A 27,671-nucleotide genomic window follows, 5' to 3' on the forward strand; every position below is an offset into this window, starting at 1 on the left:
GTTCCCCCTGATGAGGGTTCCTCTTGCAGTTACCATTACATCCTAAATCAATTATCTATGCTGCTGGTTAGAGGTTTCTTTAAGCTGTTTTTCTCCTTTATCCATTTTGACTGTCTAATGGTGAAATAGGGGGGGTTTGGAAACCCCCGCCTCATCCCCCTTTCCTAATCCACTTTTACTTTCCCTTTCTTCTTTTCAAAATTGGGATTTACAGTGTTTATCCGTCAGGGACAGAACACAAGCCTCTAATGGTGGGAGTGACGAGCAGTTTCAATGTTAAATCCTTTTATGGAAGCCAGACAATTTCTACTGCAATATATACCTACTTTCATTTTAGATAACAATATATTGACAAAAACATGACAAAGTAAAGTGCATATATTCTTTTTTAATCTTTTTCTTCTTTACTTGTTGGGTCCTTGAATTATTATCAAAACATTTTCACTCGTTTTTGTGGTTCACACAGTGAAGAATTATGAAAATGCTTGCCGTTTTTACCCAATGGAATACGTATGCCTGCACAAAATGTCTCCAATCATGCATTATTACAGCAGAAGGACATTCATATGAAAATAATATGTGATGTATTCTAAACATTTGGGACAATAAGTAGCCACATATCAGCTTGCTGTTGATCTGTTGCCTTGGTTCCCTTCCCTCTGTCAGATTTTAAAACTGCCCTGGTGGAGCGAGATGATTTCTCATCTGGGACCAGCAGCCGGAGCACCAAGCTCATTCACGGAGGAGTCCGATATCTACAGAAAGCCATCATGAAATTAGATTACGAACAGGTAAATGCTTCATTTTTTCTCTGCAGCTGACACTTATCCGGTGAATTCCTGGTCCGTCTGGTCATATTGCTTTATTTACCCTCCGTGATCATTTTTCATTCAGAAGAAGTCTTGACATGCTCGCTTTGAGTTACTGCCTGTGATTTTTTAAAGTTATTTCAAAGAATTCCTACAACTTGGAAAGAGAGGAAGGAGTAACTAGTGCCCCCTGTCATTATCAAGACGGGAATTAGGCTAATACAGGAAAATTATATCAGAGTAATGGGAGGAATAAAGCATTTAGGTGTTCTTTTGTCGATGTACTGTTAAGAAGAGACACCCAGGTTCAAACTCAAATGTCACAGTTTTCTGTTACATTTCAGAGCACTTGAAGAATCTCATTATTTTAGGCCTGTGTTTTCTTTGGAAGTCTTATTTTCCTATCTGTATGAACATGCTGAGGTCTTGGAGGTGAGCTGGAGAAGGGGCCAATTAGTGTGATTGCAGGACACGTAACTGCACAGTCAGCAGCAGTGCAGCAGAGTACAGGCTTCTCACCTACTCTACATGCCAGGGAGGAAACGGAAAGCAAAAAATGAAGGCAACGCCATTCTGTATTTGTTTTGGGCTGGCAACTTTGGTCATCCATGACTACAATAACTTTTACATGTTTCTACTAATAAACAATTAATCACCATTATACTATTTAAATCCCTGACCTAACAAGACATTACCCATTTATATATACAGTATATATATATATATGTTGTTCTCAAGAAATACATTGACCTTACGTTATTTCACAGGACTCCACTAGCATAAATGTATTAAATGGTTATTGATTCACACTTCATGGTTATATAAGCTACTCTGATAGGAGTCAGTGTATTTCAGTATTTTTTCTAAGGTTACCTCAGTACTATTGTATTAGGATTGGGAGAAACATTTTTTAACCAGTCTTCAGAAAGGGCTATGTGGATATGATTGAGCTTGTACTATGATTTTACTCCCTGGAAATATTTTGTATTTTCTTTTCTCCTCCAGTATATGATGGTGAAGGAAGCACTACAATAGCGTTCCAACCTTCTGGATATCGTAAGGACAACCTCCCATCTCAGCATCTTAGACAGTTTCTCAGTACGTACACCACCGAAAATACCACATGAAGCAGTAAACCTTTCCCTCGGTAAAGACATGGAGTTTTGAAGATGGAGATAAGTTCAGCTGAATGACAATAAACTTTAAGAGAGGTCCATCGTGGGTGAGGGTAAAATGGCTGATGGTCCACCGTTCCTGATCACCATCTTACCATCTCACCCCGGCTCGCTGAGCCTTGTGTGAACTTAGGGGCTTGATTTGATTGGTGCTGCCTGGTATCATGAGCGTTAATTGCACATGACATTTAAGATCCGTCTCTGGTATTTAAAGGAGTGTACAGGTGTGCCTCATTACTGAAGGGTGTGGGAAATCTGGATTGGCTTCCAGTGCTCTGCCATGCATTGCGTAAGTCATCATGCCAACACAGATCCTATATCCATCACACACAGGAGTGCACATTTTACACCAACCTACCTTCCTAATTCCATTGTAATCCATAAAGCTCATAATGTATTATTCGTTGTTTATTTTACATGTACAGAATGATACCTAATTGATTCATAGTAAATCGTCTGGATTTGATGACATCATCAAGAGGCACTTTCTTATGACCTTTTCTAATGATCTTTTTGATTACAGACAGTAGAAATGCGCCTGTTTCACATATGTAGTACCAGCCGGGTAGGCACCCAATCAGATTGAGCAAAAACATGCAAAACACCATGAGATAGAATTCATAGCAAGCAGTGCACTGGAATGACATTCAGATGAACTGTAATGACATTCATTCTCATGGGATGGGTGGCCAAAAATAACTAACTGAAAGCCACACCCCCAAAAAGCCATGAATATGACCACAGTGAGGCATGTCACTGTGTTTCTATGGCTATATGCACCATGCCACTGCCTACTTAATTTGTTCATTTAGCAATAATCCAGTGCCTTTATCAGTCAGCACACCCATATTTAAGCTTCAATTAGCTTTAAAAATGCTTAATGTTCTCTCAGACTCATGGCAAAATGTGTATAATTACAGGAAATTTGCTGTAAAACAGCAACATTTTCTCTGTCTCATGGCAAAATGTGTATGATAACATTAGATAACCTATAAAACTGCAGTTCTCTTTGCCCCATGAGAAATGTGTAGAATTTTAAGAACCCTTTTGGGTTCAGTGTAGAACCCTTTCCACAGAGGGTTCTACATGGAACCCAAAAGGGTTCTACCTGGAACAAAAAGGGTTCTCCTATGGAGACAGCCGGAGAACCCTTTTGGAACCCCTTTTTCGAAGAGTGTATGGTGCTGGAGATAGTGAATAAGAGGTTAAAATGGTTTATTTCCCCTTTAATTGTACCTTTTCCACTGTATGTGAAAGGTGGTGGCAGCTTCCCTACCACTGGGCAGAGATCAAGATGTACGACCTGGTGGCTGGAGCCCAGTGCTTGAAGAGCAGCTACATCCTCAGCAAGACCAAGGACTCTGGAGCTCTTTCCTGTGTTGAAGAGAGACAAACTGCTGGGAGCCATTGTCTACTCTGACGGTAAGCTGCAAACCATTTCATCTCAGTGGTCCAATCAGTCCTATGTGCAAAAAAGGCCCTGCACCTTTTAAGATCCCTTTTTTTCACTAAGAATCCGGTTTTGTAAATTATATCTCTGTCACGCTAACATATATGTTATAGTCCCATATAGAACATATTATATATTATTTTATCTTTATTATTATCTTCCCTCCTTAATCTTTGGCCTTTTAGGTTCCCTCGTAGAAATAACCATTTTCATGCACAGCAATGTAATTGCTGGCCTGGCTATGTGAGCGTAAACAAATGAGAAATAACATGGCTTAAAGCAGAAAATAGCCAGTAGGCATTCCCTTGTTAGTTCCAACCAGTCCCAGGACCAATCTTTCTCCAGGCTAAACGTGCCTCGTGTTGGCATCAGAAAAACAAAGCATATGTTGATTGTTAGCCAGGGTGTACATAGCATGTCCTGTTTACTCAAGGTCTCCTCCATAGCCTCAAACTCCCAACTTGGTTTCTCCAGGCTATCTGTCAGACTTCATTTAACATTTGAGGATATGTGGATTCCCATGTACTGCAAAAAGGCAACATATTTCTAAGGGAATGTGTCTGCGATCTGAGCAGTGATCTGTCAACCTTACGCATTTAGCAGAAGTAAGTGGGAGAGGGGGCATTATGCTCAAGCTATTTATATTTGTTTTTTCAATGGAAAAATAGCTAATATGATTTTATATATTAAAAAAACAATACGTTTTCTAAATATCAGATTGTTTTGGGAGAAGACAGAAAATTAAAAGCCACAAAGACTTGGATTGAAATATTATGTTGTTTTGTATGTGTTAGCCTATACACTTTTTCCCTCAAGCTGTCATTTAAAAAAAAATACCATTATTCAATTGGGGACTATTATGGGAATTACATTTTCAAAGCTGACCTTCCTTTTTGGGGTTTGGTCTTTGATTGCTTCAGTTCATCTCCTCAGGATTCCTCAAGCCATCATATTCACATAGTTTCAACATGTAGACATGCCTTAGATATATGGAGTCGTGACAAATGTATACGATTTAGTCAGAAATGACTAAATATATTGTGGTACAACACATACACACATGATGAGCTACAGATCAAAATATTCAAGCTGAAATGGATCTATTTCAAATTTGATGGCAGTGAATAGTATTATATCCTACGCAAAATTACAGTTTAGCTGTGATAAGGTGATATATAACAATTATTACACTTCGTCATTTTCATATGCATTTTTTGAGGAAATACAGTCTCTTTGTGTGTATTTATCTCTCCTCCCTTCATTGCCCTCCTCTCCTTTAGCCAGAGGAGTAATTCACAGAAGCGTCTGGGATAATAACTGTGTCCCCCGCTGTACCTGCAACAATTTAATTGGGCAAGTCAGCCCAGCCAAGCATCTCTCTCTCTCATGACTGGGAGACATGAAATTCATTGTCATTATTGTCCCTGTCATTTTGCACCATTTTGTCCAGCCATAGAGTTCCTCTCACTCCAATGAGTGTTCTACCTCCAGGAGGCACGGATTACAGCGGAGGAGGAGGTAGGGGCTTTAAAGGAGGGGGCTGGGCCTCCACTCAACTGGGAGACATGACGCTCGGCGCCCTATGCTCACTATTGATGGCTTGTGCTTTAATTCTCAGATTATTTGTATTACATATTATCATTATTCGCATCGTTATGATTATCAGATTATAATCCCATTGTTATTAGTATGCCATGGTAATAATCCCTTGTTACACCAGCTGATTTCAACTGGAATGAAATCACATTGAACATTGTGATGAATGTGGTCTGTAATCAGATTATTTTAACATTGTGATGGGTGTAGCTCTAACCTGGGCGCTGCTAACGTGTGACAGGCAGCAGAGACAGGCACATAGTGGAGAACTGTGAATCATGAGGTTAGAGGTCAGCAGGGGGCTCAACAATCATCCAGGATTAGACACACTGACTCTAGCCCCTAAGTATCTGATTTGCTGTGTACACCCACAGCACAGTGCACGTTGGCCAACCATACACTCTAATGGTCATATTCAGCCCACAGAGATTTGGAAGGGAATACTATGGTCTTTCTAATACATCATGGCTGGGTGCATACTCTTGTATGTAATTCATTCTAAAATGTGGCCTTTAAATCTGATGTTTTCTTGTGTTTTACTTTTTTGTTTCCTGTTTATTTATTTTTCTTAGTGGTGGAATGGCTCGGAGCATGCGGTAGCATTAACCAGCAGAGCCTACCAGTTACCTAGCCTCTGGTCGTTCAAACCGCAAATAAATCAGGGCACAAAAGAACCTGCTCATTCCTGCAAAGTAGCAACCTTCTCTCCTCCTCAAGGCCAACAATGAGGACTTGAACCCCGACCTGGTAATAACAAACAGAGAGAAAGCTGTCCAAGACACCAACATTAAAAGTGATTAATCATCTCTATTCTCTTCTCTACTTTAAACCAAAAGATTTCCCAGCGATAAATCTTCAAAGATGTACATAAGAAACCCTTCCTAATGAAACCGGGCTTTGTTCATTTGTCACCTTTTAGACTCTTTCATTTAAATGACAGAATGTATGACTTGCTGACTCTTGAATATAGATCTTGGATATATTCTCAAGCCAGAGAGGGATTCATCCATACATCTTCATACCAGATTCCTCTCTTCATTAAAAGGATTCTGAGGAGAGATCTTCTGCTTTACAAATAGATCCGTCCCTGTCAGAATCCTGCTCCTGATGCTGATGTATTGGACAGCATGGCTACCAGGGACATTGTGAATTATTATTTTTCAATTATCACTACCATTATCACCCCCCCCCCCCCTGTTTTTCACCCATTTTGAAAGGGAGCAGTATTAGTGATTGATTTTAAGTTGAGTCTATCCTCACTTGACCTAGTCTCCTGCGTTTCCTAACTGAGCTGCCTATTAAATCGGGAACAACGTGTATGAAGCTCACACATTATAGGGATTATGATTCCTGTAACAAAATGAGTGTCATGCTTGCAGGCAGTGACGGCACACTTGCGGTCTCATGCAGTGTGTGTGTATAAAAAATAGGCATGGGCTATCAAAGAACAGGTTAGTAAACTCCTAGCTCTCAACTTGGTGGGTTTAACACTTTGAGCCCAGCTCGCTGAGCCCAGCCCGCTGCTCTTCTTGTGGAGCCCCCTAGCCCAGTGCAGGGGAACGGGGGTTGGGGAAGTCAGGGCCCGCGTACCCCACTGCACACACAGGCCAAAGGCCCACTGTGGCTTTAAGTGTCCTCCTTGTGTGGCCAGAGCAGCCATCCCACTGATACAAAGTGACAGGGACAGATGTGACATATCGGTTCCGACACACTTCCATACCACCAGTCACAGGCTGGGGGTGACTCACATCCTCTCCCCTGGTCCTGTCCCCCCGCTGCAGGACAACACAACGACGCTCAAATGAATCTCGCCATCGCCCTCCCTCACTGCTGCCAGGTATAGGGCTGCCATAGCCAATTACACTGAAGTGGTGCACCTACTGAAGAGGGCAGAGCCTCAGATGGGCACGGAGAGGGTCTATGGAGTGCGTTGCAGGGACGTGATCGCAGGTAAAACCACAGCTACAAAGCCGCTGCTTCTTCCTCCCTGCTCCCTAGCACTCACCACGAGGCGCTAACGCTCAGAGCCTGCCTGTTAGGGAGCCCTGTTAATCAGGGCTATTTTGCACATAGTCATAGCACATCTAATGTGGGGCTTTAATATTTTATAAGGGTTTTATGGTGTAAAGGGCTCTTTCAGATCTGCTAGCAATGTAATACGGAATGAGCGTTCTCCAAATGGCCTTACTTACCTTTTAAATGTCATGCATAGGAATGGCTTTAGAGGAATAAAGCTGTAAGGGGAACAGATGGGTTTCATGAGTAACCAAGATTTGAGGATCTCAATACATGACTGCCCCCTCATGTTTTGAAAGATGGAAGTGGTGCTTTTCTTTCTTTTTATTCTGAAGAAGAAGAAACATCTCACTTTCGTTTATGAGAGAGAGACCTCACAAGGAAAGTGCTACTGGGAACACATTGAATCAGTATTTTGCTTTAAATTCCAACAAAATGTCATTTTTATGTCAGAGGAAAATTTCTCCGCTTTCATTTTGACACAAGTGAAATTAGGAGGATGGTCCATCATTCAAGTCGTTGTAAAAACAGATCATTTAGTTTCATCACGCTACCTTTGATATGTGCCCCATTATAAAGGCTCGTCAACACCAGGCAGCATATTAACAAACATTGACATGCATCCCAAATGGTAGCCTTAGCCATATATAGTGCACTACTTCTGACCAAAAGTACTTAGCTTAATAGTGGAAAGGATGCCATTTGGGACACATACATTTCCCTGTGCACATTAAAAGCACTCCCTCACACACTGCCTCTTGGGCTGCACTTTGACACAAAGAGGCGAGAGGGAAATTAGGTGTGTCTGTTTCCTATTAATTACAATCCTCTGAAGTCTCCCATGGACACACGCGAGCCACTCTATTACGGAAGGGGTGTCGGCTGATAAATTAATAATCCCGGTTGTCACTGGGTACAGATGAATGGCTCTTGATGATTGATGCTGTTTTCTTTCATAGGGCAGGAATTTGATGTCAGAGCCAAATGTGTTATCAATGCCACGGGACCTTTTACCGACGCACTGCGGAAAATGGATGATCAGAAGAACCCCAACATCTATCAGCCCAGTGCTGGGGTGCACATCGTCATCCCGGGCAATTACAGGTAACAAACGACGCCCCCTTCCGTCTCTGTCACACCCCCCCCCTGCGTCACTGTATCATTAGCGCCTGCCTGATCAATTCATTAGCACCTTCGGCTGAGCCACGGAGACAGGGACAGCCAGGACAAAACATAGGTACTCTTTAAGATTAAAGAAGCTCTTGCATGGATGGTTCAGAACAGGTACTTACTGCTGAGGGGCTCTGTTCAGGAGCATCAGGTCCTTTTGTGTATCTTCACACTACCTGTTAGGTCGACGAGCCCATTTTCGAAGAGTGAAATCAAGCAAACAGATGGCATTGTATGCCGTTTATCTCCAGATTAATTCCGATTTTTGAAGAGAGCTTTTGGCCTACTCAACCAGACTTTCCTGTGATGCTGTTGCAAATTGACTTCCTGATTGGATTCCTCCCTACTCAGCTGGTTTTCTTGATGATGCATGTTATTTGTGTTCACTGGGGAACAAAGCTAACCCCCCCTTCCTGCCACCTCTACCCCTCCACTGTTTCCTGTATTAAATTGAGTCAGTACCATGTGCGTGTATTTTAAACAGGACAATATGTGGGCTATGGTGTGGCTGGAACTATACGAGAGCAGCGGCGTAGCTGGAATTGAAACCAGCAGAATTAATCTCCTGGAAAGAGAGTTGACAGGAGCCTGATTATGGGGTGTCCCCCAGTTGGCCCTCTCACGCCCCCCAGCAGACCAAAGGTTAATGCAGTCTTCTTGTTTGCTTCCTCCCCTCTACCTCCACCACTCCCCCCTCCACCACACCCCTGCCCCCTACCTTCAGTCCAGACAACATGGGTCTCCTGGACCCAGCCACCAGCGATGGACACGTCATCTTCTTCCTGCCCTGGGAGAAGATAACCATCGGCGGAACCACAGACACTACCTCAGCCCCGATGTCGAAGGTGACTATGACATAGGCCTAGGATTGAAAAATTACAGTAACTTTCCCCCCAAAAGATATCCTGGTTGGAGGATTCTAGATGTCCTGCTTATTTCTTCCTGATTCCAGGAATCTTCCAGACTTCTGGAAAACGTAGGATTCTGCAACACTACACGCACCTGCTTATGGTTTTTCAGAGGGATTCACAGTGTAAAAATATAACATCTCTACCGATACAATTATTAAGATCATATTTATAACATCATTTTTTACAAATGTTTAATAATGCCACATGGGTTGGTTATCTATATATTATACAACGGGTGGGTCTAATCCTGAATGCTGCTTAGTTATAATCGCATGCCAGCCGGTGTCTATTCCACATCTGACTGTGCAATCCACTGTCTCATCAGCCCAGCCAGGCAATTTATAAACTTGATCTTCACTATAAAAAGCATCTAGATATTATCTCACATTTCTTTTAGACTAAGATTTAGTTTTTAACAGCGGAGATTTGAATAAACCTTGCTGTCTGTCTCTCCGACATTTGCAATATTGTTTCAATATTCAAATTCCATCTCCAGCTGTCCCATAGTAATGAACGTGTTGGGACGAGACAGACAGACAGGCAGCATTTCTCAACTAGTCGAAATCATGAATCAGCTGGCATAATTTGTATGGATATATACAAATCAAATTTTATGTCAAAGAAAGAAATGTAACTTGAAAAAGTTCAAATGAGATGAAGTGCAGCTAGTTTGCAGACTGTCCAGCTTCAGTTTGAATTGATTGTGTTAGCAGTGTTGTTTGCACATTTTCTATGCCAGTTGAAATCGTGCCTCATTAGCTCATTGTTATGGATGTATCCAAATTAATGTCACTAGAAAACAGCTTAAACAAACGCAAATGCAGCTACTTCGTTATTATTCTCTCTGCACTGTTTGACATGACTGTAAGTTAACCGTCGTTGTTTAGCTAGCAAGCAAGGGATAAGAGCGTTGTCAGCCAGTATGGCAATGGAACATTTAGAACGAACGACTGGGTACAGAACAAAAAGACTGAATGACTGGATCGCGTCTCTGGCAACCGAACCAATAGAACGAACGACCAGCCGGCTTGGGTAGCATCCCTAGATTTGTGTCATGACTATATCTTGTGAAAGGATGAAATAGTATGAATAAATTCATCAAAACAACATTTTTTATGAAAATATGTCAATCATTATTTGAATATTTTGGTAACCCTTTGTATAAAAGTGATAATGCCCTTGAAGCCGGTGTTTGGAGGATATATTGGCGCAGTTTGCCGGAACTCGACTTCGTCTCGGGCCTAACGACACCCGTGCCAATATATCCTCCAAACACCGGCTTCTAGGGCATTATCACTTAAATAACTTCATTAGCCTATATCTCCAGTGATATCAAATGTCTGGATCATTTTTTTTTAAATCGATATGAGTGAAACGATCATATTCTATACATCATCAAGTGAATCTTGTATGGCATTATGGAAGGGAAGGCCATGACGCTAAAGCTATAGCTTGGCAATGTCAAAACATGTTTCCTTCACAAGCCATGAATCACCAGTGTGCTTTGCATTTACACTTACGGCATTATAGCCCTGACATTAGAATCATACCTAATTCATAAGACATTTATGATAATAAATACACGTCCGACAATCTCACAGTATTTTTTTCCCCTCTCTAGTTTTACAAATAGCTGATGGAGCAAGCAGCTGACTGATACAAATGGGCTAATGTGATGGCAGTGTAGCACAGTGTAGGACTTCCACCAGATATTAATTCATCAGGAGGGCACAGAGTGCAGACAGATACAAATTCCTGCTTTAATTATGCATGGTACCTGCAGTCGAGAAACAGGAGACATCAACCAACACCACTTTGAGGATATCTTATAGGAACTTTATGAAGCCCTATTTGATTTCTTCCATGGTTATTTTGTTTCCTTCAGCTACAGTATAATGCCTTGCTGCCCTGTTGTTTCCCTAAACACTTAGGAACAAAATAGATTATCTGTTTTATACTCCCCTATACTGTACCTCCACATGGGAGGTTTGTTAATGAATAAGTGAAAAATAACCAATATCGCATTAAATTATATTGTTTTCGATTTGCGATTTTTATTTGGGGCCTCGATGGCTTTGGCGACTAACTGCTTTATCAAATCCCAGGGAGACTATATTAAAGGAAGGACTGGTGGGTATCTAAACAGAATGCGGTGCTATCGATTTTGGAGAAGTGGTCTAATTGTTTTCAGTGGACAAGGGGTTGTTGAGATTATTTGATTGATTATCTTGATTCTAGTCTGCCTCCACATCCTCTCTTGGCCAGCCAATCTAATGGCACGGTAATCCCAAAACATTGCATTCTCCATTATTTTTAATCTGTCATCATTTGCTATATCCGGCATAAGATTAGCCCAAAAAGCTTTTTCACATTTCCTACTCATTAGCTGCCCAGCTTTCCTTTACGTCTAGCGAGACCTCGAGACAGTGGAGAGGTGGCACCTGTACGGTACAGTAGCTCTGTCTGTATGGAGCGTATGGAGGAGGACTATGTGTCATGGTGGCTCAGGTCTCAGACCATCGTCCCAGGAGGCTCCAGGCTGCAGCCAGCGTGCTCTGAGCTCTGGACGGCCGGCCGGGCTGACATGTGGCGTATGTCTGGGCGAGACCCTGTCTCCCCAAGTCCTGTGGTCACAGTCGGAGCAGAAGGCCCTGCAGCCCTAGAAAGACAAAAAGCAAGTGTGAAGTGATGGAGCGGGAGGCCATGAGGCAGCCGACTCCTCTCCTCCGTCTCATCTGTCCGTCCTTGCCTGTGGACGTGCTGCGGCTCCAGACGTGGAGTCTCCAGTCATCCGAGCAGCAGAGAAAAGGAGGAGAGGAGTGGTGGATCGTTCCAGGGGGGATTTGTCACATTGCGTGGTAGTGTCACCTCGGTGGAGACACAGTGGCCTGGAGTGGACAGGCAGTGTCTCCTCAGTCCTTCCTCCAGTCCTTCCCGTTAGGAAGTGGTCTCCATGGCTTCTCACAGTCACACCAACCTCTGAGTGACACCCAGCAGACAGCTCCAGATCCCTACTGGAACCAGACCTGGGTTCAAATACTATTTGAAAACATTTAAAATACTTTAGCTGGGCTTGATTGAGCTTGCATGTCACAATAGAACCAATAGAATAGTCACAAAGCTGCAAACGCCACCCATCTGGCTCTCCAAGCAGGTTAAAGCAATCACTTATAGTATTATAAAGATTTCAAATAGTATTTGAAACCAGGTCTAACTAACAGTGCTGTATCAGTAGCACACCACTGGCCTGCTGCTGCAGCTGAAGCACTGGGCCTGCTTTGTTCTCCTACTGCAGTACGGACTGACTGGACTCTCTGGCCTGTTGGAATGTTTCCACACCATTCCCTGATAATGACTCATCCCAACAAAGGACCCATCAGTTCAACTCATATTGTCTCTCATGTTTAAAAAAAAAAATTGCACTCTTTTTCATATTGTATCCTTCACATCCCAGACAACCCACATTTCGGAGTGGAAGAATATTTCCTTTGTTCACGGCCGTATTTTCTGAGGAAGGGTAAATGTATATGTTTTCAGTGTGAGTTTAAAGATTTTGGGGTGTGGACTGAAACGCCTTACTGTATACCCACAAAGTTTAAGTCAGTCAGACTGAGCCGGTGAACTCTTGAACGCAACCAGTAGGTCCCCCATGGTTAATACAGCCAGAGATGGAGACAGATGTGCTTCCCAAATACCACCATATTCCCTATATAGTGCACTACTTTTGACCAGAGTTCTGTGGGCCCTGGTCGAAAGTAGTGCACTAAATAGGAAATAAGATGCCATTTGGGATGCAGCCAGAGATGTTGTTTATCATGCATAGATCTCACTTTGCACCGGCGCTACAAATGTGCATTGTATTCATCTGCTCCCCTTTTAGGCCATGTGAGGCCTTCAGCCCCAGAGCTACTCAGCTGTCATAAATGTTTAAAAAAATGCCCTTTGATAACGAGTTTGTCATTGTTTTATTCAGAAATATCAACCAGCCCATTATGGTGGCAGCAATTCTTTTCAATCGATACACAACAGCATATTAATATTTAATTCTTTATATGTCACCGCGATATAAAGAGAGAGTGGATTTTGTGGGGTAGGAGCTGGAACTCATTTCTTTTCTAGCAGTAGAGAGTGAGGTGTTATTTAGGCTTTAGTTGGGGCTGGGATGTGGTGGAATAGAGAGAGCGAGGCCTCTGGATTGCAGTAGCAGCATGCAATGATTTCACTAGATGTCCATGCCTCTCATAGCTGTGTCTCTCCTGCCATGTGTTGCATAATGTGTGTGCATGGCCTTGTATTACTATCCTCATGTGTACCGGAAATCCCCAAAAGTCCCCCCAAGGATAGTAAAACCAGAAATTCTCCCACATTTAGGATTAGAATAAGGGTTAGGTTTAGAATTAGGGTTAGGGTTAGGGAAAATAGGATTTAGAACGGAAATTCATTTTAGGTGCCCACAAGGATAGTAAAACATATGGTGGGTGTGTTAGTGTTTGTCACGTATGTCCTTCTGCGTGTGTGTGTGTTTGTCCGTGCATGTGCGTGGGTGCGTGCATACGCCTGTGTGTGTGTCTGTGTGTGTGTGTGTGGTCTCACTCTATCTGGTCTCTTTGTCCTGTGCAGTGAGGAGAGGAGATGTCTTGGCAGCCTGGAGTGGTATTTGTCCGCTGGTCACAGGCCCCAACTCCAAGGACACTCAGTCCATCTGCAGGAATCATAAGTTACATAATCATATTGTCCACATCAGTGACAGTGGACTGGTCACCATGGCTGGTTAGTCTGGACATTCAACTGTTTCAATGCTAATCATGCTATACATATCACTTACTCTGTGTGAAATGATATAGGCCTATACTTGAATTGCAGCACTAACTAGTCCATTGCAGACAGTGTGGTAATAACACCATGGCAGCGATTACAGCCTTCAGTATTCTTGGATATAAAGGCCTAATTGGTGGAGTGCTGCAGAGATGAATGTCCTTCTGGAAAGTTCTCCCATCTCCACAGAGGAACTCTGGAGCTCTGTCAGTGGCCATCAGGTTCTTTATCTCCCTGACCAATGCCCTTCTGCCCCGTTTGCTCAGTTTTACAGGGGGCGGCCAGCTCTAGGAAGAGCCTTGGTAGTTCCAAACTTCTTCAATTTATGAATGATGGAGGCCACTGTGTTCTTGGGGACCTTCAATGTTGCAGACATTTTTTGGTACCCTACCCCATATAAAAGGTTCTGAATACTTGTGTAAATTGGTATTTCAGTTGTTGTTTTTTTATACATTTGCAAAAATTCTAAACCTGTTTTCGCTTTGTCATTATGGGGTATTATGTGTAGATTGATGAGGAAATGCGTTTATTTAATCAATTTTAGAATAAGGCTGTAACGTAACAAAATGTGGAAAAGTCAAGGGGTCTGAATAATTTCCAAATGCACTGTATATAGTATAGTATAGCCTATTGTCACGTTCTGACCATAGGAAGCCTTTATTTTCTATGGTAGAGTAGGTCAGGGTGTGACTAGGGATTTAGTCTAGTTTATATTTTCTATGTGGGGTTCTAGTTTGTTTTTTCTATGTTGGTGTTTTGGTATGATTCCCAATTAGAGGCAGCTGGCTATCATTGTCTCTAATTGGGGATCATACTTAAGTAGCATTTTTCCACCTGTGGGTTATGGGATATTATTTGGAGTTAGTGCACTTTGCACCTCTGTAGTCACGGTTTGTATGTTTATTGATTTGTCTTTGCTATAGTTTCACTTCTTTAATAAATGATGTGGAACTCTACATTCGCTGCGCCTTGGTCCATCTCTACAAACGAACGTGATAGAATATCCCATCAACAAAGGACCAAGCAGCGTGCCCAGGAGGAGGAAGTATCCTGGACTTGGGAAGAGATTCTGGATGGGAAGGGATCCTGGACTTGGGAAGAAATCCTGGCAGGACAGGATCGCCTCCCATGGCGGGAGACGCAAGCGGTGAAGGAAGGACAGCGACGACGACAGGGTTCGCGGCCACGACGCAAGCCCAAGAAGCAGCCTCAAAATATTTTTTTGGGGGGGGCACACGGGGTGGTCACACAGGGTGGTCAGCGAAGTTGAGGGGTGAGTCAGAGACCGAGGAGGAATATTGGGATAGATTGAGCGAGGAGTGGTTGGTGAAAGTTGAGGAGAGTGATGAGAGAGAGCTGTTGGTTTGGCGTAGTATGCACGGCATTCACCCTGAGGAGCGTGTTAGCCGTCCGATGCCACCTGAGTCAGCTCCCCGTACTCATCCTGAGAAGTGTGTTAAAGTTTCGGTACAATTGATGCCGGCTATACGCTACAGGTCTCCAGTGCGCCTTCACAGCTTAGTACATCCTGTGCCAGCTCCTCGCACTTACCGGGTGAGGTGTGTCATCGAACCGGTACCATTGATGCCGGCTATACGCTTCTGGCCTCAAGTGCACCTCTCCAGTCCGGTCCTCGCACTCTCCCTGAAATGCGTGTCCCCAGTCCAGTGCGTCCTGTGCCTGTTCCTCGCACTTTCCCTGAAGTGTGTGTCCCCAGTCCGGTACATCCTGTGCCTGCTCCTCACACTATCCCTCAAGTGTGCCTTCCCAGTCAGGTACGTCCTGTGCCTGCTCCCCGCACTCGTCCTGAGGTGCGTGTCACCAGCCCGGTGCCACCTGTACCGGCCCCACGCATCAGGCCTCCAGTGCGCCTCCCCAGTCCAGTACGTCCTGTGCCTGCTCCTCGCGCTCGCCCTGAAGTGCGTGTCACCAGCCCGGTACCACCAGTGCTGGCCCCACGCACCAGGCTTCCTGCGACGATCCCCAGTCCAGAGCTTCCGGCGACAGTTCCCAGTCCAGAGCTTCCGGGCGACGGTTCCCGGTCCAGAGCTTCCGGCGACGGTTCCCGGTCCAGAGCTTCCGGCGACGGTTCCCGGTCCAGAGCTTCCGGCGACGATTCCCGGTCCAGAGCTTCCGGCGACGGTTCCCGGTCCAGAGCTTCCGGCGACGGTTCCCGGTCCAGAGCTTCCGGCGACGGTTCACGGTCCAGAGCTTCCGGCAACTGTTCCCAGTCCAGAGCTTCCGGCGACAGTTCCCAGTACGGAACCTCCAACGACGGTCCACAGTCCGGAACCTCCAACGACGGTCCACAGACCGGAACCTCCTGAGAAGGTCCACGCTCCGGAACCTCCTGAGACGGTCCACGGTCCGGAACCTCTTGAGACGGTCCACGGCCCGGAACCTCCTGAGACGGTCCACGGTCAGAAACCTCCTGAGACGGTCCACGGTCAGAAACCTCCTGTGACGGTCCACGGTCCGGAACCTCCAGCTCCATGGCCGGAGCCTTCCCCTGCGCCGATGCCCAGTCTGAGCACGGCGTCCAGTCCCGCTCCAAGGCCGGAGTCTTCCTCTGCGCAGGTGCCCAGTCCAGGCACGGCGTCCGGTCCCACTCCATGGCAGGAGCCTTCCCCTGCGCCGATGCTCAGTCCGAGCACGGCGTCCAGTCCAGCTCCAAGGCAGGAGCCTTCCTCTGCGCCGATGTCCAGGCCGAGCACGGCGTCCAGTCCAGCTCCAAGACAGGAGCCTTCTTCTGCACCGAGGTCCAATCCAGGTACAGTGTTCAGCCTGGGTCCATGGCTGGATCCGCGGGATGAGCGGGTTCTTCGGCCCGCACAAGAGCCACCACCAAAGATGAGGGATCCGAGAGCTGAGCGGATTCTTCGTCCCGCACCAGAGCCGCCCCCGATGCTGGCGGATCCGCGGGTACTTCAAATAAAATAAAATAAAATACAATTTTATTTGTCACATACACATGGTTAGCAGATGTTAATGCGAGTGTGGCGAAATGCTTGTGCTTCTAGTTCCGACAATGCAGTAATAACCAACGAGTAATCTAACCTAACAATTCCACAATTACTACCTTATACACACAAGTGTAAAGGGATAAAGAATATGTACATATAGATATATGAATGAGTGATGGTACAGAACGGCATAGGCAAGATGCAGTAGATGGTATAGAGTACAGTTTATACATATGAGATGAGTAATGTAGGGTATATAAACATAAAGTGGCATAGTTTAAAGTGGCTAGTGATAAATGTATTACATAAAGATAGTTTGTTTTTTCTATGTTGGTGTTTTGGTATGATTCCCAATTAGAGGCAGCTGGCTATCGTTGTCTCTAATTGGGGATCATACTTAAGTAGCATTTTTCCACCTGTGGGTTATGGGATATTATTTGGAGTTAGTGCACTTTGCACCTCTGTAGTCACGGTTTGTATGTTTATTGATTTGTCTTTGCTATAGTTTCACTTCTTTAATAAATGATGTGGAACTCTACATTCGCTGCGCCTTGGTCCATCTCTACAAACGAACGTGATAGAATATCCCATCAACAAAGGACCAAGCAGCGTGCCCAGGAGGAGGAAGTATCCTGGACTTGGGAAGAGATTCTGGATGGGAAGGGATCCTGGACTTGGGAAGAAATCCTGGCAGGACAGGATCGCCTCCCATGGCGGGAGACGCAAGCGGTGAAGGAAGGACAGCGACGACGACAGGGTTCGCGGCCACGACGCAAGCCCAAGAAGCAGCCTCAAAATATTTTTTTGGGGGGGGCACACGGGGTGGTCACACAGGGTGGTCAGCGAAGTTGAGGGGTGAGTCAGAGACCGAGGAGGAATATTGGGATAGATTGAGCGAGGAGTGGTTGGTGAAAGTTGAGGAGAGTGATGAGAGAGAGCTGTTGGTTTGGCGTAGTATGCACGGCATTCACCCTGAGGAGCGTGTTAGCCGTCCGATGCCACCTGAGTCAGCTCCCCGTACTCATCCTGAGAAGTGTGTTAAAGTTTCGGTACAATTGATGCCGGCTATACGCTACAGGTCTCCAGTGCGCCTTCACAGCTTAGTACATCCTGTGCCAGCTCCTCGCACTTACCGGGTGAGGTGTGTCATCGAACCGGTACCATTGATGCCGGCTATACGCTTCTGGCCTCAAGTGCACCTCTCCAGTCCGGTCCTCGCACTCTCCCTGAAATGCGTGTCCCCAGTCCAGTGCGTCCTGTGCCTGTTCCTCGCACTTTCCCTGAAGTGTGTGTCCCCAGTCCGGTACATCCTGTGCCTGCTCCTCACACTATCCCTCAAGTGTGCCTTCCCAGTCAGGTACGTCCTGTGCCTGCTCCCCGCACTCGTCCTGAGGTGCGTGTCACCAGCCCGGTGCCACCTGTACCGGCCCCACGCATCAGGCCTCCAGTGCGCCTCCCCAGTCCAGTACGTCCTGTGCCTGCTCCTCGCGCTCGCCCTGAAGTGCGTGTCACCAGCCCGGTACCACCAGTGCTGGCCCCACGCACCAGGCTTCCTGCGACGATCCCCAGTCCAGAGCTTCCGGCGACAGTTCCCAGTCCAGAGCTTCCGGGCGACGGTTCCCGGTCCAGAGCTTCCGGCGACGGTTCCCGGTCCAGAGCTTCCGGCGACGGTTCCCGGTCCAGAGCTTCCGGCGACGATTCCCGGTCCAGAGCTTCCGGCGACGGTTCCCGGTCCAGAGCTTCCGGCGACGGTTCCCGGTCCAGAGCTTCCGGCGACGGTTCACGGTCCAGAGCTTCCGGCAACTGTTCCCAGTCCAGAGCTTCCGGCGACAGTTCCCAGTACGGAACCTCCAACGACGGTCCACAGTCCGGAACCTCCAACGACGGTCCACAGACCGGAACCTCCTGAGAAGGTCCACGCTCCGGAACCTCCTGAGACGGTCCACGGTCCGGAACCTCTTGAGACGGTCCACGGCCCGGAACCTCCTGAGACGGTCCACGGTCAGAAACCTCCTGAGACGGTCCACGGTCAGAAACCTCCTGTGACGGTCCACGGTCCGGAACCTCCAGCTCCATGGCCGGAGCCTTCCCCTGCGCCGATGCCCAGTCTGAGCACGGCGTCCAGTCCCGCTCCAAGGCCGGAGTCTTCCTCTGCGCAGGTGCCCAGTCCAGGCACGGCGTCCGGTCCCACTCCATGGCAGGAGCCTTCCCCTGCGCCGATGCTCAGTCCGAGCACGGCGTCCAGTCCAGCTCCAAGGCAGGAGCCTTCCTCTGCGCCGATGTCCAGGCCGAGCACGGCGTCCAGTCCAGCTCCAAGACAGGAGCCTTCTTCTGCACCGAGGTCCAATCCAGGTACAGTGTTCAGCCTGGGTCCATGGCTGGATCCGCGGGATGAGCGGGTTCTTCGGCCCGCACAAGAGCCACCACCAAAGATGAGGGATCCGAGAGCTGAGCGGATTCTTCGTCCCGCACCAGAGCCGCCCCCGATGCTGGCGGATCCGCGGGTACTTCAAATAAAATAAAATAAAATACAATTTTATTTGTCACATACACATGGTTAGCAGATGTTAATGCGAGTGTGGCGAAATGCTTGTGCTTCTAGTTCCGACAATGCAGTAATAACCAACGAGTAATCTAACCTAACAATTCCACAATTACTACCTTATACACACAAGTGTAAAGGGATAAAGAATATGTACATATAGATATATGAATGAGTGATGGTACAGAACGGCATAGGCAAGATGCAGTAGATGGTATAGAGTACAGTTTATACATATGAGATGAGTAATGTAGGGTATATAAACATAAAGTGGCATAGTTTAAAGTGGCTAGTGATAAATGTATTACATAAAGATAGTTTGTTTTTTCTATGTTGGTGTTTTGGTATGATTCCCAATTAGAGGCAGCTGGCTATCGTTGTCTCTAATTGGGGATCATACTTAAGTAGCATTTTTCCACCTGTGGGTTATGGGATATTATTTGGAGTTAGTGCACTTTGCACCTCTGTAGTCACGGTTTGTTCGTTTATTGTTTTGTCTTTGCTATAGTTTCACTTCTTTAATAAATTATGTGTAACTCTACATTCGCTGCGCCTTGATCCATCTCTACAAACGAACGTGACACCTATGGAATAGTAGCCTATACTAACCAATAGTATTCTCATTTCACCTACATTTTTGATTAAACTACTTGTTATATGCATTTCAAATCAAATCAAATTTGTCACATGCACCGAATACAAGAGGTGTAGACCTTACCGTGAAATGCTTAGCCCTTAACCAACATTGCAGTTTTAAGAAAATAGAGTTAAGAAAATATGTACTATATAAACTAAATTAAATAAATAAACAATAACACAATAAAGTAACAATAATGAGGCTATATACAGGGGGTACCGGTACCGAGTCAATGTGCGGGAGGATAAGGTTACTCAAGGTAATTTGTACTTGTAGGTAAGGGTAAAGTGACTATGCATAGATAATAAAATGTGAGTAGCAGCAGTGTAAAAACAAAGCGGTGGGGGGTGTCAATGCAAATAGTCCGGGTGGCCATTTGATTAACTGTTCAACTGTTCTTATGGCTTGGGGGTAGAAGGAGCCTTTTGAGCCTAGATTTGGCGCTCAGGTACCGCTTGCCGTGCGGTAGCAGAGAGAACAGTCAATGACTTGGGTGACTGGAGTCTTTGACAATCCTTCCTCTTACACAACTAGTATATTGGACCTGGATGGCAGGAAGCTTGGCCCCAGTGATGTACTGAGCTGTATGCACTATCCTCTGTAGCGCAGTACGGTTTGATGCCGAGCAGTTGCCATACCAGGCAGTGATGCCTATGTGAGAATGCTGTTCATTGACTACAGCTCGGCATGCAACACCATAGTGCTCACAAAGCTCAACACTAAGCTAAGGAACTTGGAACTAAACACCTCCCTCTGCAACTGGATCCTGGACTTCCTGACGGGCCTCCCCCAGGTGGTAAGGGTAGGCAACAACACATCTGGGACGCTGATCCTCAACACGGGGGCCCCTCAGAGGTGCGTGCTTAGTCCCCTCAGATACTCCCTGTTCACCCACGACTGCGTGGCCAAGCACGACTCCAAAACCATCATTAAGTTTGCTGATGACACAACAGTGGTAGGCCTGATCACCGATAACAATGAGCCTATAGGGAGGAGGTCAGAGACCTGGCAGTGTGGTGCCAGGACAACAACCTCTCCCTCAACATGAGCAAGACAAAGGAGATGATCGTGGACTACAGGAAAAGGAGTGCCGAACACACCCCCATTCAGGTCGACGGGGCTGTAGTGGAGCGGGTCGAGAGTTTCAAGTTCCTTGGTGTCCACATCACCAACAAACGATCATGGTCCAAACACACCAAGACAGTCGTGAAGAGGGCACGACAATGCCTTTTCCCCCACAGGAGACTGAAAAGATTTGGCATGGGTCCCCAGATCCTCAAAAAGTTCTACAGTTGCATCATCAAGAGCATCCTGACCGGTTGCATAATTTGCAGAGACATTCTGAAAAACAGTTGGTTTCTGTCAAGTGACATCACTGGGGGAACTACTTGCTAAACTGGTAGCGTAGGAATCAATGCAACTGAGTGCACTGGCACTGCAAACACTGCGTACATGTTCAGCATTTTAGATCATGTAGCTACCCAATGAAATTATTTTCCAACACAATGGTCTGACACAATAGCTCAGTAGTCAAATCACATGTCACAAGGTTTTGGACAATTTCCAGATGTCCGTGTCCTACGATAGTGATAAATAGATGATGAGTTGATTTGCAAGGTATAGGCCTATTCATCACTAAAATGTGCCGATCATAACAGCTAATATCATAATAAGGACACAGTAATTGTGTAATGTAAAATATGAGACGCAGGGATGGATTGATCAGGGGATGTCCATTCAACAAACAACCTGTGAGCTGTCCAACTCAATTCAGGGGAGTAGCCTACCCATATGTCTACCTGAGCGGAAAAAAATTATAATATTTAAATAATCTAAATTCCAACAATTTTAAATCCATTTAATGTCCATTTTATTTGTATTGTATTAGCATTTAAGTATATTAAATATATTTCAAATAATCTAAATTGGGACACTTTTTTGTACTTAAGTACATTCTTACTAAAGAGCAAAACAAATATACTTTGAATACACCTTAAGTATATTTTATGTATATTCTCTTAAAGTAGAAGTATACCAAAATGGGATTTGAATTCCTGAATTTTCTTTACAGATAAAGTGTATTTATAATCTGTTTCAACTATACTTTTATAATTGAAATAGACGTCTACTCATTAACCACATTAGCGACTGTAATTAGCATGTAAAGGATACCTTGATTGATACCTTCTCAGCCAATGTTAAGGCTATTTACAAAGCAGATGTGGCTAGAGAAGCAATTTACGAGTAACATTTCTGAACATTTTTGAAACATTATGGTGATAAATTAACAGTTAAAAAAATTGTAATGTGTAGTATGTAATGTGCAATTAAAAGTACAACATTATTCAGTTGGAAAATGAACATCAAAACATTTGAACAAGCTAAAAACTAGGGACAACGTCATTTTACAAATCAAAACTTCAGCTGCAGAAAATTATGCTGAGTAATATGCCCAAAAAATGTATACATGCGTTTGCACATAAAAATATATTTTGTGGACATTTAAGTTAAATATACTTTTTGTATATTTTCTTAAGATATGAAAAAGTATACTCTCAGGGAGCATGTTCCTCAGCTGTGCATGTTCCCTTATGTGAAATAGACAACCATTATCACTAACTATGTTTCCATCCAACCATTTCATGCGGATGAATTACCTGACATATGAAAAAAGTTACGACCGGGCTGATGGAAACATGAAATGTCGGTACAATTTTATAAATGCCAACAGACAATTTGTTCGTTCGACATGGTGGGATGTTTTTCTGTCTGTAAAATGTGTTATGTGAGAAATGGCGGTGGAAACGCCTTTATGAGAAAATATTGATATAATAACCATCACATCAAAGTAAACTTGGGAGTCACACGATGATATGATAATTACATTTTTTTAAGGAACTCAGTTCGGCTTTCAACTTACTCTTGAAAGTTGTAATAGTAGAATGCATAACGGTAGTCCACTATCAGTTTTCCTCTTGTCATGTCAGTCATTGCATACCTTAGAGAGCTAGGTTTTTTAGCTCATAGATTTTGTAGTAATGTTCAAGTCACTCAAATATCACATGAATACACATTAGACAGAGATGGCCGCCTCGCTTCGCGTTCCTAGGAAACTATGCTGTATTTAGTTTTTTTATGTGTTATTTCTTACATTGTTACGCCAGGAAATCTTAGGTTTAGGTACATACAGTCGGGAGGAACTATTGGATATAAGAGCAACGTCAACTCACGAACATTACGACCAGGAATACGACTTTCCCGAAGCGGATCCTCAGTTTGGTCCACAACCCAGGACAATGGATCGGATCCCAGCTGACGATCCAAAACAACGGCGCCGCAGAAGGGTCAGACGGAGCGGTCTTCTGGTCAGGCTCCGTAGACGGGCACATCGCACACCGCTCCCGAGCATACTACTCGCCAATGTCCAGTCTCTTGACGACAAGGTGGATGAAATCCGAGCAAGGGTTGCCTTCCAGAGAGACATCAGAGATTGTAACGTTCTTTGTTTCACGGAAACAAGTCTCACTCGGGATACGTCATCAGAATCGGTACAGCCACCTGGCTTCTTCACGCATCGCGCCGACAGAAAAAACATCTCTCTGGTAAGAAGAAGGGCGGGGGTGTATGCCTTATGATTAACGAGACGTGGTGTGATCATAACAACATACAGGAACTCAAGTCCTTTTGTTCATCTGACCTAGAATTCCTTACAATCAAATGCTGACCGCATTATCTACCAAGAGAATTCTCATCGATCATAATCACAGTCGTGTATATCCCCCCCAAGCAGACACATCGACGGCCCTGAAAGAACTTCATTTGACTCGATGTAAACTGGTAACCACATATCCTGAGGCTGCATTTATTGTAGCTCGGGATTTTAACAAGGCTAATCTGAAAACAAGGCTCCCTAAATTTGATCAGCATATCAAATGCTAGTCAAGGACCATATCACCTCCACCCTACCTGACAACCTAGACCCACTCCAATTTGCTTACCGCCCCAATAGGTCCACAGACGAGGCAATCGCAATCACACTGCCCTAACCCATCTGGACAATAGGAATACCTATGTAAGAATGATGTTCATGGACTACAGCTCAGCATTTAACACCATAGTACCCTCCAAACTCGTCATTAAGCTCGAGACCCTGGGTCTCGACCCCGCCCTGTGCAACTGGGTCCTGGACATCCTGACGGGCCGCCCCCAGGTGGTGAGGGTAGGTAACAACATCTCCACCCTGCTGATCCTCAACACTGGGGCCCCACAAGGGTGCGTTCTTAGCCCTCTCCTGTATTCCCTGTTCACCCATGACTGCGTGGCCTGCACGCCTCCAACTCAATTATCAAGTTTACAGATGACACTAGAGTGGTAGGCTTGATTACCAACAATGACGAGACGGCCGACAGGGAGGAGGTGAGGGCCCTCGGAGTGTGGTGTCAGGAAAATAACCTCACACTCAATGTCAACAAAACAAAGGAGATGATCGTGGACTTCAGGAAACAGCAGAGGGAGCAGCCCCCTATCCACATCAAAGGGACAGTAGTGGAGAAGGTGGAGGCTGAAGAACCTCAGGAGGCTGAAGAAATTTGGCCTGTCACCCAAAACCCTGACAAACTTTTACAGATGCACAACCGAGAGCATCCTGTTGGGCTGTATCACAGCCTGGTACGGCAACTGCACCGCCCCAAAACCGCAAGGCTCTCCAGAGGGTGGTGCGGTCTGCACAGCGCATCACCGCGGGCAAACTACCTGCCCTCCATGACACCTACAGCACCCAATGTCACAGGAAGGCCAAAAAGATCATCAAGGACAACACCCACCCGAGCCACTGCCTGTTCAGACCGCTATCATCCAGAAGGCGAGGTCAGTACAGGTGCATCAAAGCTGGGACCGAGAGATTGAAAAACAGCTTCTATCTCAAGGCCATCAGTCTGTTAAATAGCCATCACTAACTCAGAGAGGCTGCTGCCTACACTGAGACCCAATCACTGGACACTTTAATAAATCGATCACTAGTCACATTAAATAATGCCACTTTAAATAATGTGACTTTAATAATGTTACATATCTTACATTACTCATATCACATGAATATACTGTATTGAGGCTCAATCACTGGACACTTTAATAAATGGATCACTAGTCACTTTAAACAATGCCACTTTAAATAATGCCACTTTAATATTGTTAACATATCCTACATTACTCACATCACATGTATATACTGTATTTTATACCATCTACTGCACCTTGCCTATGCCGCTCGGCCATCGCTCATCCATATACTTATATGTACAAATTCTCATTCACTCCTTTAGATTTGTGTGTATTAGGTAGTGGTTGGGGAATTGTTAGATTACTTGTTAGATTTGTGTGTTGTAGGTAGTTGTTGGGGAATTGTTAGATTACTTGTTAGATATTACTGCACTGTTGGAACTAGAAGCACAAGCATTTCGCTACACTTGCATTAACATCTGCTAACCATGTGTATGTGACCAATAACATTTGATCTGATTTGATTTTATGTGTAACGTATCTATCTGATGCTGTCTGGTCAGAAAGAGTATGACATTGTTGCTGCCCGTAGCATTGAATGCAAGGGAAGCCAGCGAGCGTTTGGCCTCCCTTGATAAAAATAAATACAAATAATATCCAATCTAAACTCAGTGAGCTCAGCTGGGAATGGTCCTGGCGCACCAAAAAAAGTGTCAAGGGAAGCCAGTTTGGATTTGGCTTCAGACCTGTCACATCACAAGCCAAACATAATTATTGACAGAAAAAAAACTTGAATTGTTGCATCTAGCTGTTGTTGTCCTCCGGTGGCTAGCTAGCTAGCTAAAATCGTTCCTAAATATGCCATGGATGGAGATAGGGATTTGGCCTTATGGTTTTACTTAATTCTCTGTTCTGGCCAATAATTATAATGGCGATTCTGCTCCAACCATAAATTCATACATTGTGTCCCTGGCCTGAGAGAATGGAAGTTCAACATGTAGCTAGATGTAATATGCTAATGTTAACTAGCTGGCCTGGCACATCATTGCCCATGAAAGGAAGTTAGGCTAGTGAGCAAGTATTTTAGCCAGGTAGCCGAGGACAACAAAAACTAAAAGTGTGTACTGTATGAGAGAGTCATAGACCGTTTAGGCAACATGAAGAGGAGGATGGCATTGGCGTTTCTCTACAAATAGGGTGAGTCAACATGTTTTTTCTGCTTGCACGCACACACACCACAGACACACACACACAAATCAGAACCATGGACTGCCACATAATATTTAGCTTAAGCTGATTGGACTAAATCGTTTTGATATCTTTTACAGTAGTTGTCATGGTATTAGACAAAGCAGAGGTTGATGATGAAGATGATGAAGTTGAAATGGTGCTGGAATAGTGGAGGCAGCTCCTGTTTTCTTTGTGATTTGCGGTAACTCTCTGTGGTTCAAAATCAATAGTTATTTAGTAGTCCAAATATATCGGAACCATTACCTTGCTTGACCATGCTGTAGGTCATGTAACTGTTTGTTACGTGCAATATGCTATCGTGGACTTGAATGGACAGATGTTGCTCTCCAGTTTTGAAATGAAAACAAATGTGTGGTTGAATTTATTCTGCTACTGTCTTATTGTTTATCTCAGCCTTAGGCCTATATACAGTATCACGGTGTCAAGGCATATGAGCTGACAGGTTATAGAGCAAACAATGCAATTATCACAACACATAGGTTGTGGTGTGGCTTTTTCTGGATTGGCTTCCCCAGTGATTTTACCCACGCACTGCTACTGTTCGGTACATGGGAATTTAACGGTAAAACATTTTTTTTATGTGCACTACATCATCACGCGCAACCTTTTATCCTAAAAAAAAAAGTCTGTTTGATGGAAACACATGTCTGGTGGGAAAATGCACATATTGTTTTATGCAGATTTTAAAATATTCACATGAAAATCTGTCTCAAATTGGATGTAAACCTAGCTATTGTCAACTTTCTCTGCACTCTTCTGAACAGGAAAAGTACTTTAAAGCTCATTATTGGTACTGAAACTATACTTATAATGCATTTGATCACTCACAAGCTGAGTTTCGTTAAAACAAATCTATGCTTCAACTTAAAAACAACTCCAAGTGTATTTTGAATTAATATACTAAATTACAATGAAAGTGTATGAAACTGAAGTACACTTTTAATGAGTGTGTTTAAGTGTAATGATAGTAAACATGTAGTATACTTAGTACAAAAGTACACTTTTGAAAGTAGACTTTCAATAAATGTTTTGTAGTTTGATAATAGTATATTTACAGTATACTAAAAGACTGAAAAACAATTAATTTAAAGTACACTTAATAATTATGTTGAAGTGTAATAATAGTACATTTACAGTTGAAGTCGGAAGTTTACATACACTTAGGTTGGAGTCATTAAAACTCGTTTTTCAACCACTCCACAAATTTCTTCTTAACAAACTATAGTTTTGGCAAGTCAGTTAGGACATCTACTTTGTGCATGACACAAGTAATTATTCCAACAATTGTTTACAGACAGATTATGTCACTTATAATTCCCTGTGTCACAATTCCAGTAG

The 27,671-nt window shown here is 44.4% G+C and overlaps 1 pseudogene; it reads left to right on the top strand.

The window, feature by feature from the left end:
• LOC120057757 overlaps positions 1 to 27,671 on the top strand; it is a 71,526-nt pseudogene that overhangs the window by 4,607 nt on the left and 39,248 nt on the right.

The sequence above is a fragment of the Salvelinus namaycush genome, chromosome 13 (genome assembly GCF_016432855.1).
Source record: "Salvelinus namaycush isolate Seneca chromosome 13, SaNama_1.0, whole genome shotgun sequence".
NCBI lineage: Eukaryota > Metazoa > Chordata > Actinopteri > Salmoniformes > Salmonidae > Salvelinus > Salvelinus namaycush.